Source organism: Thamnophis elegans, chromosome 9, assembly GCF_009769535.1.
Source record: "Thamnophis elegans isolate rThaEle1 chromosome 9, rThaEle1.pri, whole genome shotgun sequence".
Lineage (NCBI taxonomy): Eukaryota > Metazoa > Chordata > Lepidosauria > Squamata > Colubridae > Thamnophis > Thamnophis elegans.
The window spans coordinates 36,704,618-36,724,410 of record NC_045549.1 but is presented as its reverse complement, the minus strand read 5'-3'; positions in this window follow the sequence as shown (position 1 = coordinate 36,724,410).

The following is a 19,793-nucleotide window of genomic DNA, read 5'->3' as shown; positions in this document are numbered from 1 at the left end:
CGATTTTTTCATCTCAGCGACCCTGCTATCACCTGGTATTGTGATGTCTATGATTGTGACCTTATTTTTCTCAACCAGTGTGATGTCTGGTGTATTATGCACCAGTATTTTGTCTGTTTCTATGCAAAAATACCACAAGATCTTGACCATCTGATTTTCGATGACTTTTTCAGGCTGATATTCTCACCAGTTTGTTGCTGTTTTAATATTATAATTTTTGCACAAATTCCAATGGATCATTTGTGCTACTGAATTGTGCCGCAATTTATATTCAGTCTGCGCGATTTTTTTACAGCAGCTGAGTATGTGATCAACAGTTTCATCAGCTTCTTTGCAAAGTCTGCATTTGGCATCATCAGAGGATTTTTCGATTTTGGCCTTAATGGCATTTGTGCGGATAGCTTGTTCTTGCGCAGCCAGGATTAGTGACTCTGTTTCTTTCTTTAATGTACCTGTTGTTAACCATAACCAAGTTTGTTCACTGTCCACTTTATCTTTTATTTTTTCCAGAAATTGGCCATGCAGTGCTTTGTTCTGCCAACTCTCCATTCTTGATTTTATCACATGTTTCATCTGTTGGGCCTTCAGTAGTTTTTTGTTCTTTACTTCAATTAATAGATGTTCTTGACTTTCTTTTAAATAATCAGCCAGTGCATGTTTTTCTTCTTCAACTGTTTGCTTCACTTGTAATAATCCTCTGCCACCTGATTTTCGGGGCAGGTATAATCTATCAGTATCACCACGTGGATGTAAACTGTAGTGCATTGTCATTAGTTTCCTGGTTTTTCGGTCCAAAATGTCCAAATCAGCTTGTGTCCAGTTAACTATATCAGCTGTGTATCTTATAACTGGTATTGCCCAGGTATTTATGGCCTTGATTGTATTTCCACCATTCAATTTAGATTTCAAAATTTTCCTAACTCTGTTGGTGTACTATCGCCTGACAATAGTTTTTACTTCTCCATGCTTGATATTATCCAACTGCAGAATGCCTAAGTATTTGTAGGCTTCATTTTCGTTGCATTTAATTAGTTGGCCATTGGGCATTTCAATTCCCTCACATGCAGTGATTTTGCCTCTTTTTATGGATACAGTGGCACATTTTTCCATGCCAAACTGCATTGAAATATCGATGCTGAATATTCGGACTGTGTTTGTCAATGATTGGATTTCTATTTCTGACTTTCCATAGAGTTTCAAATCATCCATATATAGTAAATGCGAATTTTTTTCAGCTTCTTTGGCTGTTTGTTATCCAACTGCAGAATGCCTAAGTATTTGTAGGCTTCATTTTTGTTGCATTTAATTAGTTGGCCATTGGGCATTTCAATTCCCTCACATGGAGTGATTTTGTCCCTTTTTATGGATACCGTGGCACATTTTTCCATGCTAAACTGCATTAAAATATCGGTGCTGAATACTCAGACTGTGTTTGTCAATGATTGGATTTCTATTTCTGACTTTCCATAGAGTTTCAAATCATTCATATATAGTAAATGCGAATTTTTTTCAGCTTCTTTGGCTGTTTGGTAGCCTAATTTCATTTTTTTAAAGATTACTGATACTGAGATCATTGCGATGATGAAGAGAAGAGGTGAAAGTGAATCACCCTGGCTAATTCCTCGCTTGATATTAACCATTCCATAGATTCCCTACTGCCAACTCAGTTCTCCATTGTTTCATCCCCTTTTCAGTAAAGGATGTAATATTTTTGCTAATGCCAGTTGTTTCTAAGCATTTTATGATCCAACTATGTGGCAGTGAGTCAAATGCCTTTTTGTAATCAATATAGACCATATTCAAGTTTGTTTTTCTGTTCTTACAATTTTCTAATATCATTTTATCAATTAGGAGCTGATCTTTTGTGCCCCTGCTCCTTCTTTTGTTGCCTTTTTGCTCTACTGGCAAGATGTTGTTTGTTTCCAAATAATCCATCATGTTATCTGCAATAATGCCTGTGAGTAATTTGAAGGTTGTTGGCAGGAATGTTATTGGTCTGTAGTTTTCAGGTGTTGTTCCTTTAGTTGCATCTTTCTGAATCAAGTATGTTTTTCCAGTTGTCAACCATTCATCAATTTGGCCCTTTTATAAAATTTCATTCAGTTGCCTGGCCAATATTGCATGTAAACAGGTCAGATATTTGAGCCAGAAACCATGTAATTGGTCCTTTCCAGGTGATGTCCAATTCTTTACCTTTTTTACTCGATTTTTGACCATCTCAGTTGTTATTTCTAATACTTGCATTTGTTTGTTGCCAATGCTTTTCTCAAAGTCATGTATCCACTTTACTTCCTTATTGTAGTCCTTTGCATTTTCCCACAATTCTTTCCAGAATTCAACTGTAGCCTGTTTTTCTGGTTTTTCACTTTTGGTGTCACCATTCACATTAAGGCTTTGATAAAAACACCGTTGGTATGATTGAAATTGTTGATTTTGTTTATATTGGATGATTTGTGCCTCATATCTTTCAATTTTTCTAGCTGTTGCTGTTATCTGCTGTTTTACAATCTCTACAGCTTCATTGATGTTTCTTGTATCCAATCTATATCTTCTGATTAGCCGATCTATGATTTTGTTGTTTTTAAGCCGTTGCTCATGCATGTTCTTTAAGTTACCAGCATCTGCCCTTAATTTTTTGACTTTTTGTTCTAATCGGATTTTCCACTTTGGCTTTCTATTGTGTGACTAGGTACTTTGATTTTAATGCCTAGTTCATTAGTGACTATTACAGCTGCGCTGTACATTAACTGGTTCATTTCCAAGATGGATCCTGATTCAATTGTTGAAAACACTGCATTAACCATTTTCATGATAGGGGCCAAAATTTTCTTAGGCACAGTTTTTAGTGATGGTAAACGTTGCCTTTCCTCATTAAGCAGAAAATGCTCCATGATCTTATCCTTCAATTCTTTTTGTTTTTGAGTTAGTTCATCAGTTGGTTCAGTGATAACAGGTTCTAGTGGTGGTGATGTTATTTCCTCCTCGAGAGCTTCTTCTGGGAGTTCTACTATAATGTCTTTAGTTGTGTCTTGAATATCAGTTATTTCCGCTTGTGATATTGTTTTTTTGGTTTTGCAATTTGCCTGAATTCCCTCAAGTTCAACTTCACTAAACACTTTATTCCGTATAATAAATTGCCTTTGATCTGCTAGTCGTTGTTCACTAACATTTGAATCTGGATATTGTTGTTTCTATAATTCATACATTTGCTTTAAATAACCTCTTTTTTCTGGCTCTGAGTTGTAGTAACAGGCCATTATGGCACGGTTTACTTCTGTACTACATTTTTGTTGTTTTGCTGGCTGGTCCACTTGTAGCCCACTTGTCGACGGATGTCCAGGGACCCCAACATTCGCCGCGGCACTTGTTAACCCGTGCAATGACCAATGCGGTATAGAATTTTTATTCATTTCTTTCACCATATTGTATGGGTTGGTGGTTTTTTTTTATGGGGCCAGGTTGCCAACATGACCTCACCCTCCTCCTTTCTCCTCCAGGCTTGGGACCGGCAACGGCGGAGTTGTTGTTGTTGTTGTTGTTATAAATATTAATATAAATAATATTAATATTAATATAAATAATATTAATGTTAATGTTAATGGAAATATAAATATAAATAAATAATATAAATATAAATGATAATATAAATATAAATATAAATATAAATGATAATATAAATATAAATATAAATAATATAAATATAAATAATATAAATATAAATAATATAAATATAAATAATAATATAAATATAAATAATAATATAAATAATAATAATAATAATAATAATAATAATAATATAAATATAAATATAAATATAAATATAAATATAAATATAAATATAAATATAAATATAAATATAAATATAAATATAAATATAAATATAAATATAAATATAAATGATAATATAAATAATATAAATAATATTAATATAAATATAAATATAAATATTAATATTAATATTAATATAAATATTAATATTAATATTAATATTAATATTAATATTAATATTAATATTAAATTAATATTAATATTAATATTAGTATTAGTATTAGTATAAGTATAAGTATAAGTATAAGTATAAGTATAAGTATAAGTATAAGTATAAATAATATAAATATAAATATAAATATAAATATAAATAATATAAATATAAATATAAATAATATAAATATAAATAATATAAATATAAATATAAATGTAATAATATAAATATAAATATAAATATAAATATAAATATAAATTATAAATATAAATATAAATATAAATATAAATATAAATATAAATATAAATATAAATATAAATATAAATATAAATATAAATATAAATATAAATATAATATAAATATAAATATAAATATAAATATAAATATAAATATAAATATAATATAAATATAAATATAAATATAAATATAAATATAAATATAAATATAAATATAAATATAAATAATATAAATATAAATATAAATAATATAATATATAAATGTAAGTATAAATATGACTAATTTCATGTTTAATTAATAAAAGAATAATCATAATATAATTAGTAATAATTATAATAATATTATTATACAAGAAGGTATCTGACTCATTATCCCACAGCTGGATTAACACCTGGAAAACTTTGGAATCAGCAAAAATATTAGTACATTTTTGAAAGCAAGTATGCAAAAATGGAAAACATTTCTAACAGCAAATGGGGAGAACATAGGTGAAGTCAACATCAGATGAGGAATCTTCCAAGGGGATTCACCCACTACTTTTCAACACTGCATTAATTCCACTGACAATAATCCAGAAGTGGGTTCCTGCCAGTTCTAACCTCTTCTCTAGAATAGGTTCCACAAATCTACCATGCCATTTAGAATCGGTTCCAGCTTCAACCCCCCACCCATCTGCACATGCTTGCCCTGCCCACCACTCACTGATTGGCTGGCTCACCAATGGCACCGCCTTGCCTCTAAGAGTCCTATCTAAACCTTAAAATCTTTAAGCTGTCAAGTTTGAAAACCCCTGGGGGATTTTTTCCTAAAGGGTTAGGGGTGCAAGGTTCTTGCAACTTGACAGCTTTAAGACTTGGGTGCTTCAAATATCAGACTTTCTGAGCAACATTTTGGTTGCTAAGCAAGAGCGTTGTTAAGTGAGTTTCACCAATTTTACAAGTTGGCCACACACATGACTGCCAAGCCACTCCCACTCAGTCACATGGCTGGCAAGCCATTCCCACCAGCTCACATTGCCGGCAAGCCACTCCCACAAAGCAGGCCACACCTACAGAAGAGGTTCTAAAAAAATTTGAAACCCATCACTGCAATAATCCTACAAAACACAAAACTGGGATATCAAATCTCAAGCTAACATGGCAAGATAAATAATCTACTATACATGGATGACTTAAAAATGTATGTGAAAAACTCCACTGAACTTAAATCAATACCCAACACAGTTCAATTGTTCAGCAGCAACATCAAAATTAACTTTGGACTTTAAAAATGTGCTATATTATTCATGCATCAAGGAAAAATGGAAAAAATAGAAGGGATAGAACTGGGAAATGGAAGCATAGTGAAAGTATTAACAAAGGATGATGATTACAAATACATAGGCATATTGGAAGCAGATAACATCATGAATGGAAAAGTCAAAGAGTCAATGCAAAAGGAATACATCAGGAGGGTCCACAAAATATTAAAATCAAAGCTTAATGCTGGAAACATAATTAAAGCCATTAATACATGGGCAGTTCCAGTGATACACTACTCAGCTGGAATCATCAACTGGACATTGGCTGAACTGGAAAACTTGGACTGGAAAATGTGCAAACTTTTGAATACGTATCATGCTTTACATCCACAAAGTGACATCGACATGTTGTACCTGCCAAGAAAAATAGGGGCAGAGGGCTATTGCAAATCCATCAAACTGTAGAAGAAGAAAAATAAAGTTTGAATGATTATGTGAACCAAAGTACAGAAAAATTGCTGCAGGCTGTGAAAACAGAACATTATAAAAGTAACAGAAACAAAGGCAGAATATAAGGAAAAACAGCTGGATGACAGATTAAGTAGATGGCAAACAAAAGCTTTGCATGCACAGCACTTGAAAAATATTGAAGGAAAATGTGATGACAACTTTACATGGGCCTGGCTTAAAATGGGAACCGTTAAGAAAGAAATTGAAAGTTTAATACTGGCTGCTCAAGAACAAGCACTAAAAACTAATGCCATGAAAGCAAAGATACAAAAATCCACTGACAATCCAAACTGCTGACTTTGTAAGGACAAAATTGAAACTGTTTCACATTTAATATGTGAATGCAGCAAAATTGCACAAACTGATTACAAAGCTAGACACAACCAAGTTCTAAATTAATCCACTGGTCATTATGTAAAAATATGACTTAATTGGATCCAAAAAGTCATGGGAGCACAAAGTGGAAAAAGTTATTGAAAATGAGAAGGTGAAAATCTTGTGGGACTTTTGAATACAGACAGATCGTCATTTGGAACACAACACATCAAATATCATGGTTGCCGAAGCATACAGTTTATTGATATCACTGTACCAGAAGACACCAGAGTCGAAGAAAAAGAACTGGAAAAAATCACGAAATATTGCAACCTGGCCATCAAAACTGCATGGCTATGGATGAAACATGTAACAGTGATATCCATTGTCATCAGGGCACTTGGCACCATGTCCAAGAATTTTACAAAACATATCAAGAAATGGCATCTTCTGCAATAACACTAGCAGAACTGTAAAAAACTGTGCTAATCGGAACATCATATATTTTAAGAAGACACTTGGTTGATACCTAGGATGATAGCAGCAACCCGTATCAAACATTAGAACCAATCAATGGCATTTTCAATGTTCAGTTGACTGAGTTTCATGTTTAATGAATTAAGTATAAATAATAATAATAATGTAACAGTGATACCCATTGTTATCGGGGCACTTGCTACCATGCCCAAGAATTTTATAAGACACATCAACAAATTGCAGTGGAATTGCAAAAAACAAGTGCTACTCGGAACATCGTATATTTTAAGAAGGTACTTGGTTGATACCTAGGACACTGGCAGCAACCCGTATTAACCATTAGAACCAATCAATGACATTTGTGATGCATTTTTCAATGTTCAGTTGACTGAGTTTCATGTTTAATAAATAAAGTATATAATAATAATAAAATATAAATAATGGAAAAACAATAATACAATTTATTTAATTTAAATGTTTATAAATTAAGAAGAATGGAGCAGTTTTGTTTGGCTTATTTACAACAAACATGCTTCCTTTTTTTTACTGAAACATTAAAGATAAATTAGGACTGGGATAGGCAGCTCTGTTGTTCTGTGGTATATTTGGAATTTCATATGTGCCAATAAATTATATATAGGTACCATGAGAGAAAGAGCTTTGTTGTTCTGCCATTGTAACTATGGTAAGTTTCAAAATATCCATGATCAAAACATTAAAGTAATAACAGTGCTTCACACTTGGACTCTTGTCTCCTGCTTGAAGATCAGATGGCAACTGTGGCTAGGAGAGCTTATGCACAACTTTATTTTGGGTGGCAGTTGTGCCCTTTCCTGGATCATGAATCTCTGCACTCAGTTACTCAGCCCTGGTCATCTCATATCAAAACAAAACAATTGCAATGTGCTGTACATGAAAATACTTGAAAAGTATTTGGAAGCTTCAGCTGGCACAGAATCTAGCTGCACAGATAGCTTTTTGGGTCCCGAGGGTAGCCCATGTTACATTGCGGTTGCACATATCACCCTGGTTGACAGTTAGTTTCTAACTGTCCAATTCAATGTGTTAATTATCTGCTCAAACCCCTTTATGGCATTAGTCACTTGACTAATTACTTTAGTTACTTGAGGAAAAGTCTCACATCAATGGGATTGGCCTGCCCAACCCATTCTGATAGAAGGATTATGATACAGACCCATTAATCAAGGGATTCTGGCTGATGGAGTCCAAGAAAAGACGTTTTCTGCCATGGCTCCCACCCATGAAACATTATTCTCCCTGAGGTACCCACCCTTTTGGTTTCCAAAAGGGCTTGAAAGCCAGTTTCCTTGGAGCTCCAATGGGGGTAGATATCATACCTGAGGTGGTTAATAGACTAATATAAGACTCCACCTGTGTGTATCTTGCTCCCTTCCTTGCCGGCCTTATTCATTTTAAATCATTGTTTATGTTAATGTTTATTATTTTAATTTTTTCTCTTGTTGCTTTTACTTGGTTGAAAGCCCTTGAGTTAATACTCCCAGTCATCAACAATAAATTTAGCAGAGCATGTTCTTGTCACTGGACTATTTCTATCCAATAATGTTTATAATATAAGTCCCAGCTTTACCTTGCCATTAACCTCATCTACACTTATAGTAATGGAAAAAGTAGTATCATCAACCTCAGTAATTGGTGTTGCATCCTAATTGCAATGCTAGCAAAAACAGAAGATGCATATATTTTCCAGATGTGAAAACCTTTAATTTACATTGCTCCATCAGATCAAGATAGTATACACTATCTCCTTCTTCCTCACAAAGTTGGAGAGAGAGAGGGAGAGGGAAGGAGGGAGGGAGGGAGGGAGGGAGGGAGAGAGAGAGAGAGAGAGAGAGAGAGAGAGAGAGAGAGAGAGAGAGAGAGAGAGAGAGAGAGAGAGAGAGAGAGAGAGAGAGAATGAGAATGGCCTAAAGTCATCAGATGGCTTTCATGCCTAAGGTGGGACTAGAATTCCCCAGTCTCCCGGTTACTAGGCCAACATCTTATATTGATTACCTACTGGCAGTCACATTTAGATAAGAACTGAAAGAGTGCAATATTTATAACAAAATTTAAATTTTGTTTCAATCTGGGCATTATATTGACAAATGGGAATTGAAATGACAGTAATCTAATTATTTGATGAACATTTTAGTTTAGGATAATTAATTAAGCCACTGTTTAGCTTTTATTGTTAATCCAGAGTAGAATATTTCTACTGGACAAAGAACATACCGATTAATTCATAGTTTCTCAGCATGGTAGCAAATTCAAATGCTTTGAATGCAAGGAATGAAATGATTAATACAAACTTAAAACCAGAGGTGTTAAAAAAAGAAAAAAAGGTAATGAAATACCAATTAGCCTTTACTTTTGAGACCAACAGCATTTTTAGAAGTAAAAACAGTAAGCAATCAAAGTAGAATAAGTGACATAAATGTGCAATGAATTGTATAGGATTTTAATAGCTCTAATGGAGAAAATCTTTATCTATGAATTCTACTAGAAAGTTTTCATTGCAAATGGGAGCTGGAGAGCATCCAGATGACAATATCCCATATGTAACTCTCCAATATTTTTCTACCATTTTTTTCTCCATTGAATTTATTTCTTTAGAACATCTGTTAAAGAAGGGGGTGGGAATCATTGTATAGCAGAAGTGCAAAACTTCTGACAGCTTAGAGATTTATGTGGTATATTGTCAAGAGTGTACTCCAAAATGCAACTTCTGCTAGCCTGACTTTTATACCGAGAGCGTTAGGAATGAATGGGTTTAAAGCTTAAAGAAACCACTTTTTAAAGTAAAATCCAAACCAGTCCACGTACATAAAAAGTGTTATATTTTTTCACCCAACATATTCTGAGGCTACAGAAGAGGTGGTGGAAGGACATCCTCTACATTTTTATAGTCCTGCTTTCAATTGCATCCCATTATTTAGAAAAGAGAGAGTGACAGACAACTAAGGAAAGTGACAAATGCCTCCTCCAAGCTGTAATGATGAAATCTTTCAGGTACCTGGGATGCCAGTTTCCTATATCCTATCTCAGTTCTACAAATTATTGCATAATCTGTGCGGGATTGCAGTGTTAACTGTGGCACCTTTACTCCATTGCTGCCAGCTAATCTATTAAGATATGACCTAGTGATGGGTTTCAATTTTTTTAGAACCTATTCTGTGGTGTGGCCTATTTTGTAGGTGTGGCTAGGCAGTCATGTGACCGGCAGGTATGGCCAACTTGACATCACTCATGCACACTCAGTCACATGACCCCCCCAAGCCATGTGGCAAAAATTTTTGGGACTCCTATGAAGGGGGGAGAAGAGAGGGGAAAACCTCCCAAAAATAGACAACTGGAGGATTAAGGGACAAAATTAGGGAGATCGGAGAAGGCAGGACAGAGAGGAATCCAGTAGAAAGCTATCACATGCTGGTGAAAGAACTTTGGGAGATCGGAGGAGGCACAACAGAGGGGAATCCAGTAGAAAGCTACCACACGCTGGGAAAAGAACTTTGGGAGATTGGAGGAGGCAAGACAGAGGGGAATCCAGTAGAAAACTATCACACTCTGCAGAAAGAAATTTGGGAGAAGGGAGGAGGCAAGACAGAGAGGAATCCAGGAGAAACTCCTGAACTTGCCGCTGCTGTCTGGTGGATTGTGCCACTGGACCTCTCCATGCTTCTCCATTCACCACCTCCACTCCCAGGTATGGGACTTAACACCGAATTGGGCTAGGATAGTGCGGACGGGCGGGGGGAGCGAGCAATGGAACGGCTTCCGGACAGGCGGGGGTGAGCAAGGAGCGACAGGGCTGGGGCAGGCGTTGCGAAGTTACTTCTGTGTCCACCGGTCGAGCCTCCTCTCACCGGATCGGTAAATTTCACCATCCAGTTCTCCTGATCCAGTGTGAACCGGCAGAAACCCACCACTGCTATAACCCATGCCTTTTAATTGGTTTCCCTACTGGTCTTCTCTTCACTATTGAAATTCAGGCTGCAGACTGTGCTTGACACCAAGCTGCTGTGGGTCTCAATTCCCATACCCATTTCCCTACCTTTTGGAAATGTCTCCTTCCAAAGATGTATTTCCAGTTAGCACTAGAACAGACCTATTCATTAAAAAATTACATTCATAAATAATCACATTCTTGTCTGTTTTTTTCTTGTCATTTTGTGCAGCTCCTTTCTTAAGTATTTATCTGGATGAATTTCATTTTCTGTGCTGCAGTTTTCATGCCAACAAAGTGAGCAGAAAAGTTTTCATAGTTTCTTATTCAATCCCCAAGGTACCTGTTTCAAAATTCCTCTGTACTTTTCTAACTTTCAGTTCTGGAATTAAAAGCCCAGAACACCATTTCATCATAAAATGAAAAGAAGCAACAGTTCTATTCTTCACATTTGCTTTATTTTTATAACTATCTGCTTCTATGCTTTGAGCATCATATTCACAATGTAGTTTGAAGCTGTTATTTTAGGTAGTACAAGAATACCATCTGTTTTCATCCTTTATGTGGTTGGATCCTTCACTTACACACATACATTACACACAACACACAAAAATACAGTATATATACATATGCATACCCATACCCATACAGAATGTATACATATATTCTTTTTGCAGGCAAATCATATCAGAGAAAAATATCTTTTTTTCTCCTTTTTTGTTAAAATTGTTAAGAAAAATGAATAAACCAATACTCATGAAACATATAGTAGACAATTTTATATTTTCCGTGACATTTTATATACAGTATTTATATTAAAAACTGCCATTATATGAAATTAATTAACAAATTTTAGCAAAGGCACCACTATATGAATCTATAACAGTTAGCTAAAATCCATCTATCTGAGGATCACCCTGTCCTCTAGTGCAGGGATCTTCCACCTTGCTAACTTTAAGTTTGAGGACTTCAACTCCCAGAATTCCTCAGCTAGCAAAGTTTCTGGGAGTAGAGGTCATCCAGGCTTAAAGTTGCCAAGGTGGGAGACCCCTGCACTAGAAGTGTATACGGTCTTCCTAAGATTATGTTAGTAGAGTACTTATTTAGTTTAGCATTTGATAAAAACATGTTTATCTGGTGATCCATTAATTCAGCTTCAGGTTGAAATCTAACTTATTTCTGAAAAGCAATGGGTCATTGGTAGAGCAAATGCTTTACATGCAGCTTTTCATGCATTTATAGACAGAAGACACATCACCACAATGACAGTTGAACACTCAGAGTTCTTCTGACTTGTGCATCTGTTTGGAAAGCACAGAGAGAAAAAATCCCCCCCCCACACACAAAAAAATAAAACTCAGAACAACAACAAAACAAAACAAGTCTCAATAAGAACAAGAATGCACTTATATACGGTTGTTCTTTTTTTTTTCTTTTTTTTCTCTTTTCTTTCTTTATATTTTTTTTTCCTTGGTTTATTTTACTTTTTATCAGATTATAATAAACAACACTTGAATAAAGGAATACACCAAGGAGGGAGGTAGAGGGAAAGAGGAGGGAGGAGTAAGGAAGGAGTAAGGGGAATGTAAGGAGGGCGTGTTGGGAGTAAGGGGAGAAGGAAGGTTTGAGGGGAAAGGGAAGTAGGAGGGGAGCGTTAGAGGGAGGAAAGGAAAGTTGGAGGGGGTAGATGGGGTGTATGGAGGATGGAAGTGTCAGGTGGGGTTGTGAATGATGAGTTGTGTTTTCTTTTTTAATTTTTTTTTTCTTATAGCAAATACCCTGTATATAAGTGATTGTAAAATGGAATGTGAAAATGAATAAAATATATTTAAAAAAAAAAAGAGACAAGGGAGGTGGCAGAGGAGTGCTGGAGGTGACCCCCTCGCAGGGTGCAATTCTGCCTAGGGCCCCCTCGCAGGGCGCAATTCTGCCTGGGGCTCTGTTGACTGCCAGTCAGCTGAGCACTTCTGGCAGGTGAAATTCAGCCCGTTTTGACCGGTTCTCCTGAATGGTAGGACAAATTATGGGTAGTTCGGAGAACCGGTAAAATGCACCACTGACTGGCTCCGCGCTCACCTTCTGCCCCTCCCACTCACTCCTTTTTGTACCTTACCTGCTGCTGCTCCCTAGTTCCCTCGCTTATCTCACCACACAGCCCAGCAGATCTCTGCCCAGTGAGTTTTCCTTTGCTTCTATTCTAGCTATATCAGGATCTTCTTTTGATGGAAATTCCAGATTGGGTGATAAATCCATTTTCAGATACTGAGGAAGATGGGATAGTGGAGGAACAACTCATAGAGCTGCAAAATAACATTGAGCTGAAGTCAAAGTGTAAGAAATTGTACCAAGAGTTTTGGTTACATAAATAAATTTCTGATCGCTATCCTGTACTATGGACAGTGGTTAAGAAGCTCCTTGTTGCATTTCCAACATCATATTTGGTGGAACATGGCTTCAGTGTGGTCATCCAACTTCTCTCCAAGCAAAGAAATCGACTCCAGATTACTGAACATGGTGATTTAAGACTCCTGCTAAGTGACTTAAAACCAGACATTGGGAAACTGGTATCACTTCATCAAGTCCATCCATCACATTAAGAATTTACTGAACAGTGAAGTAGTTACTAAATTTTACTGAGTGTACTAAGTTACTAGTTACTAAGGTTCTTGATAAATGACTATCAGACTTTGAAAACCTGGTATCACTGGATCATGTTCAACAATTTTGTTGAATTAACATTAACTAAAAAGGTTTTTAAATTGGATTTTGAATAAATGTGCAATTAATTGTTACAGTTTTGAATTTTACTGTTACTATCTTCCTTCCATCATGCAAACCGCCCAGTCACATGACCCCTCCCAGCCATGCCCACCAAGCCACGCCCACCAAACTGTTAGTAAAAAAATTGAATTCCACCACTGGGTGTGGGGCACTGAGGATCAGTTTGTAGCACCAAGAGGGTGGTGGACTGAAAAAGTTTGGGAACCACTGATCTAAATAATCCCCCAAGGATTATTCAAGAGCATGTATACTAATATGGTTAAGATGAAAATTCTGCCTTCCCATCCTAGTAATATACTCCTTCAAATAATATGACTTTGAGAAATGGAATAATAGTAATAATAGTAATAGTAGTAGTAGTAGTAGTAGTAGTAGTAATAATAATAATAATAATAATAATAATAATTATTATTATTATTATTATTATTATTATTCAATGAATTTGCAAGATATTAAAGTCCAAATTGAATGGAGGAAACCTGGGCTATACCTGTGATTCGATACTCTGCAGGAATAATTGACTGGACCCAGATGGAATTGGACAATTTGGACAGAAAAACAAGGAAGCTTATGACAATGAATAATGCTTTTCAGCCTAAAAGTGATGTTGACCAAATATATCTACCAAGAGCAGAGGGTGGTCAAGGACTCCTACAAGTAAACAGAAGAAAAACGCAGCTTGAATGATTACATCCAGAAAAGTGAAGAACTAATGATTAAGGAAGTAAATAAAGGAGGCCTTTTAAAGACAACTAAGTCAAAAGCTAAATATAAGAAAGAAGTAATTGAGAAGTGAGCTGAAAATTGGAAAAGCAAAGCTATACATAGCCAAAACTTGAAAAGTATTGAAGGCAAAGCTGACCAAAAGCTAATTTGGAACTGGTTAAGATCAGAAGCAGTGAAAAAAGAAACAGAAGGCTTTATTTTGGCAGCTCAAGAACAAGCCTTAGCCACAAACTACATGAAAGCAAAAATTCAACATGTTACCACCAACAGCAAATGTCGCCTCTGTAATGAGAAAGATGAGACAGTCGACCACTTGATCAGTGGGTGCAGCAAAATTTCACAAACTGACTCCCTACAACGCCATGACCGTGTTGCTAAGACCATTCACTGGAAATTGTGCCAAAAGTTTGGATGTGAGTACAGCAAAAACCACTGGGAACATCAGGTTGATAAGGTTTTAGAGAATGAGAAAGTCAAGATCTTGTGGGACTTCAGAATCCAGACTGACAGGCACTTGGTTCACAACACACCTGACATAACAATAGTTGAAAAGAAAAAAGTATGGTTCATTGACATTGCAATACCTGGAGATGCACGAATTGAAGATAAACAGCAAGAAAAAATCACAAAGTACCGGGACTTGCAAATTGAAGTTGAGCGACTGTGGAAAAAGAAATCGTGTGTTGTCCCAATTGTAATTGGAGCCCTTGAATCAATGCCCATAGGGCTACCTCGCTATTTGGAAATTTTAAATTTATCAGACTTAAACATTCTGATTCTACAAAAAAACCACCCTACTTGGAACAGCTATCCTTCGACGTTACCTTAACCGATCCTAGGTCCTTGGTTAGGACTCAAGCTGTTGAGCTACCAACCAGCCCCAAAGGCTGTGAATCTCACCAAAGATTAACATAATAATAATAATAATAATAATAATAATAATAATAATAATAATATAAAAATAAAAATAAAAATATGAAAGTAAATAATAGCACACAGTAGGGAGGAAAAAGGAAAAGAAAAATGAGGAGAAATTTGGCTTTTTTTTCTTTTCTTCCTCTTCTCCTCACTTTTCTTTCCCCCTTTCCTCCTCACTGTGTTCTATTATTTGCTTTCATATTTTTGTATTTTATTTTATAACATAATAAAAATGTTTAAAACAGGAAATAAAATATATATTGGAAGTCATGAAACCTGCTATATGCTATAATTTAAGGAATTCATCAGAGATTTTGTAACATTTTTAATACATGGCAGAGAAACAAGGAGAGACCAATTAAAACAAATTAGAAAATGTTATATGTAACATTTGTAATTGTTCAGCATGGCTATCTTGGAAAGGTGTTCTGAATAGAGTCTGAATAAAGTACTGATGTTATATGTTCCAGATTGTTAGCCTTTTCAAAAACCCAAAACAGCATATCAAGATTCTTTCAATGGCTTTCAGTAGGGTTCCAGGTGAAATGTAAAGTGCTTCATTTTGATTTTGAAAACCCATTATGACTTGATACCTACTTATCTCTAGAATCATTCCTCCAGCTGGAGTTAACTCTTCTGATTATAGTCACCTTGAGAAACAGTGAGTCTACTTTCTGGAAAGTATAGAGAGATGCAAGTAAGAGTGTGCTGCTTGATACCAGTGCCACCTTTATGGAGTAGTTTGGCAACGGAATTTAGTATGATCCCTTCTTGAACCCATTTAGGAAATGTTAAAAATAAAGGTCTTTAATAGGGCATTTGTAATTAGAATTAATCATTATATAAATTGATTCAAATGATGATTATATTATGGACTATTATATTTGGATATTTTATGATTTATTAATTTGTTTATTGTGAATGTTTTAATAATTTTAATATAGTTTGATTAATGGTTTTCATTAACTGAAAATCATTCATAAATGTGGCAGAATGCAAATAAAATACATACATACGTACGTACGTATGTACGTACGTACGTACATACATACATACATACATACAAACCAGCATGCATACTCCCAATCCACAATATTTCTTTATTGCTTTCTTATTCAGATTTATATCAGCAGTAATTAGTATGATCCATACTTTTAAAGAAAACTTTGCAGGAAGGTAAATTTAATTATTATTCTCAGTAGTAGTAGTAGTAGTAGCAGCAGGAGCAGCAGCAGCAGTTACAGAACCAAATAGGACTAATGAATAAAATGGATTTCAAGATTAAGATGAAAGTAAAATATTTAGGTATAACTATGACAAATATGAATTGTATATTACTTTAAAATAATTATGTTAAGACATGGAATGAAATTTTAAAAAGATATGCCAGATGAGACAAAGTACAATATTCACTGTTGGGAAGAATTTCTGTAATTAAGACAAATGTTACCTAGAATGTTATTTTATTTTCAGGCAATACCTATATATTTTTAAAAAATCTGTGACAGCATAAGTTCACACTAAAGACATTTTAAATTATGATAGTCGTACATGTTATGGATCTGCATTAATATTGTCTTTAGTAATAAATGTTAGCATTAAGTGTTATCAACATTTTAAGGTTTATCATTGTACAATAGTAGAATAAAAGAGAAAGCAAGAAAGAAAAAAGGAAGGAAAGAAAGAAAGAATCAGTAGCATTTTTAAATGTATGTGATTATCTTTAAAAACATCATGTTCCTGGGACCTTGATACTTAGGCTAGGACATCCTGGATCCTGCAAATCTAATCTTGCAAGTTGTCTTTTAACACACCATGATGCCTTGACATGCTAGATTTAAAGTAAAACTATGTTAGCATAAGATATTGTCAAAGTAGATAGAGTTAGTGACAAAAGTCGCTTCAGGAAATATTACACAAATCAATGATTTTACAAAATGAAAAATCTGAAGTTGTAAACCTATTTGATGTTTTCTAAGTAGGAAAATATTATCATAATTTAATATGTGTTGTTCTGGATAGGACAGAATTCCAAAATTCTGCCCCCCTGCACCATCAATTGTAATATTTTAATTCTCCCCAAGAGTGCCCCTCCCGAATCTCTTCGGGAGGGGCACTTCCCCGCCGCACTTAAAGCGGCGGTGGTGAGACCCCTCCTGAAGAAGCCATCTTTGGATCCAGCTGTTCTCAACAATTATCGTCCAGTCTCCAACCTCCCCTTTGTAGGGAAGGTTGTTGAGAAGGTGGTGGCCTTCCAGCTTCAACGGTCCTTGGAGGAAGCCAGTTACCTTGACCCCTTCCAGTCAGGCTTCAGACCTGGTTACAGCACAGAAACCGCTTTGGTCGCATTGACCGATGATCTTCGGAGAGCCAGGGATGGAGGCCATGCCTCCATCCTGGTTCTCCTTGACCTCTCGGCGGCTTTCGATACCATCGACCATGGTATCCTTCTGCGACGACTGCGGGAGGTGGGGGTGGGAGGCACTGTTTTGCAGTGGTTCTCCTCCTACCTCTCGGACAGGTCGCAGTCGGTGTTAGTTGGGGGGCAGAGATCGACCCCTAGGCCCCTAACATACGGGGTGCCGCAGGGTTCGGTCTTATCCCCCCTACTATTCAACATCTACATGAAACCGCTGGTCGAGATCATTCGGAGGCACGGGATAAGATACCATCAATATGCGGATGATACCCAGTTGTATCTGTCCGCCCCGTGCCAACTCAATGAAGCGGTGGACGTGATGAACCGGGGTCTTGAAGCCGTTAGGGACTGGATGAGGGCTAACAAGCTTGTACTCAACCCCGAGAAGACCGAGTGGCTGTTGTGTTTCCCTCCCAATAATCCGGCTAGTATTCCATCACTCAGGCTGGGGGGTCAAACTCTATACCCCTCAGACAGGGTTCGCAACTTGGGAGTCCTCCTGGACCCACAGCTGACCTTCGACCATCATCTGACGGCTGTGACCAGGGGGGCATTTGCCCAGGTTCGCCTGGTGCGCCAGTTGCGACCCTACCTGAACTGGGAGGCTCTCACAACAGTCACTCGGGCCCTTGTGACCTCTAGGCTGGAATACTGCAATGTGCTCTACATGGGGCTGCCCTTGAAGAGCATCCGGCGACTTCAGCTAGTCCAGAATGCGGCCGCGCGAGTGATTGTGGGTGCACCTCGGTTCGCCCACATAACACCTATCCTCCGCGAGCTGCGCTGGCTACCTGTTGATCTCCGGGTGCGCTTCAAGGTGCTACTTACCACCCATAAAGCCCTTCATGGTAGTGGGTCTGCGTACTTGAGAGACCGCCTCCTGCCAATTACCTCCTTGCGACCTATTAGATTGCATAGATTAGGCCTCCTCCGAGTTCCATCCGCCAGTCAGTGTCGACTGGCAACCACACGGAGGAGAGCCTTTTCAGTAGTAGCTCCGACCCTTTGGAACGATCTCCCCATGGAGATTCGTACCCTCACCACCGTCCAGACCTTCCGCACAGCCCTCAAGACCTGGCTATCCCGTCAGGCCTGGGGATAAAGATTGTAATCTGTCCCCACCCGAATGATGAATGAATGTTGTGTACTATTTTTATTTATGTATCGTTTTATGTTTACTGTTTTGTACCCCCCTCCCTATATTTTGTAAGCCGCCCTGAGTCCCCTCAGGGAAAAGGGCGGCCTATAAATAATAATAAAACAAAAAAACAAACAAACAAACAGACTTCAGAAACAGCAGAGAACTTTGCTTGATTATATTTTCAGATACAGTTTATTCATTGTAATTCTTCACATTTTTTCTGGGACAAGTCACTTTGTGGTGAGATGGGCAACAAACAAATGTAATAATAATAATAAAATAAGAAATAAATATTTTAAAAGAACCATGTTATCTTTTCGATTCAGAAGAATTGAGAAAAGAATCATGTCTCTTTTTTTCTATCAAGCTTGTAAAAAATGAAGCATTTTGCTGAACTTGTCAGGAAAAAATAAAGAAATTATAGTCATGTATATCTAGTGTGGAGACTGTTTAAACATCCTCCTGTAAATGAAGTTTTTTAATGGGATTTATTGTTGGTCTTGAAGAAATCAGTGGATCTACTTGTGTAATTAATGAATAGATCTCTTTTAAAGTTTGAAATGATGTTGCAGAGGTTGGACTCTGTGATGTAAATGAGATTTGAATTTTATTGTTTTGAATATTAAGGCAAAGCAATATTGTTGCATAACATTATTAACCTGGAAATGGACATACTATACTGTATGTAGCATTTTGCTGATTGTCCTACTGGTTTCTAAGCATAGGCTGAAAATAACTATTACATAGTTGAAAGTGACTAATAGCACCAAGAAAAAGGATGTATGTGGTTTTAATTTTGTCTCCCTTTATTTATCATTAATGCAGATTCTACGTAGTTGTCACATGTTCTGGGAAAATTCAATTGACTCAATAAAACGTTTCCTTTTATCAAAATGTATATAAATTGAAAATGTCTTCATTCTGTCAATATTGCATAGAGACCAAAAAAGCCAAGTATAAATAATGATTAATTCATTGTGATTTTAAGCTTACTTGAAGAGAACCTAAAAATATCCAAATGTGAGGCACTGTCTCAAAGTCATGGATTGTAGTCAAACATATTCATATTTTGTAAAATGATGA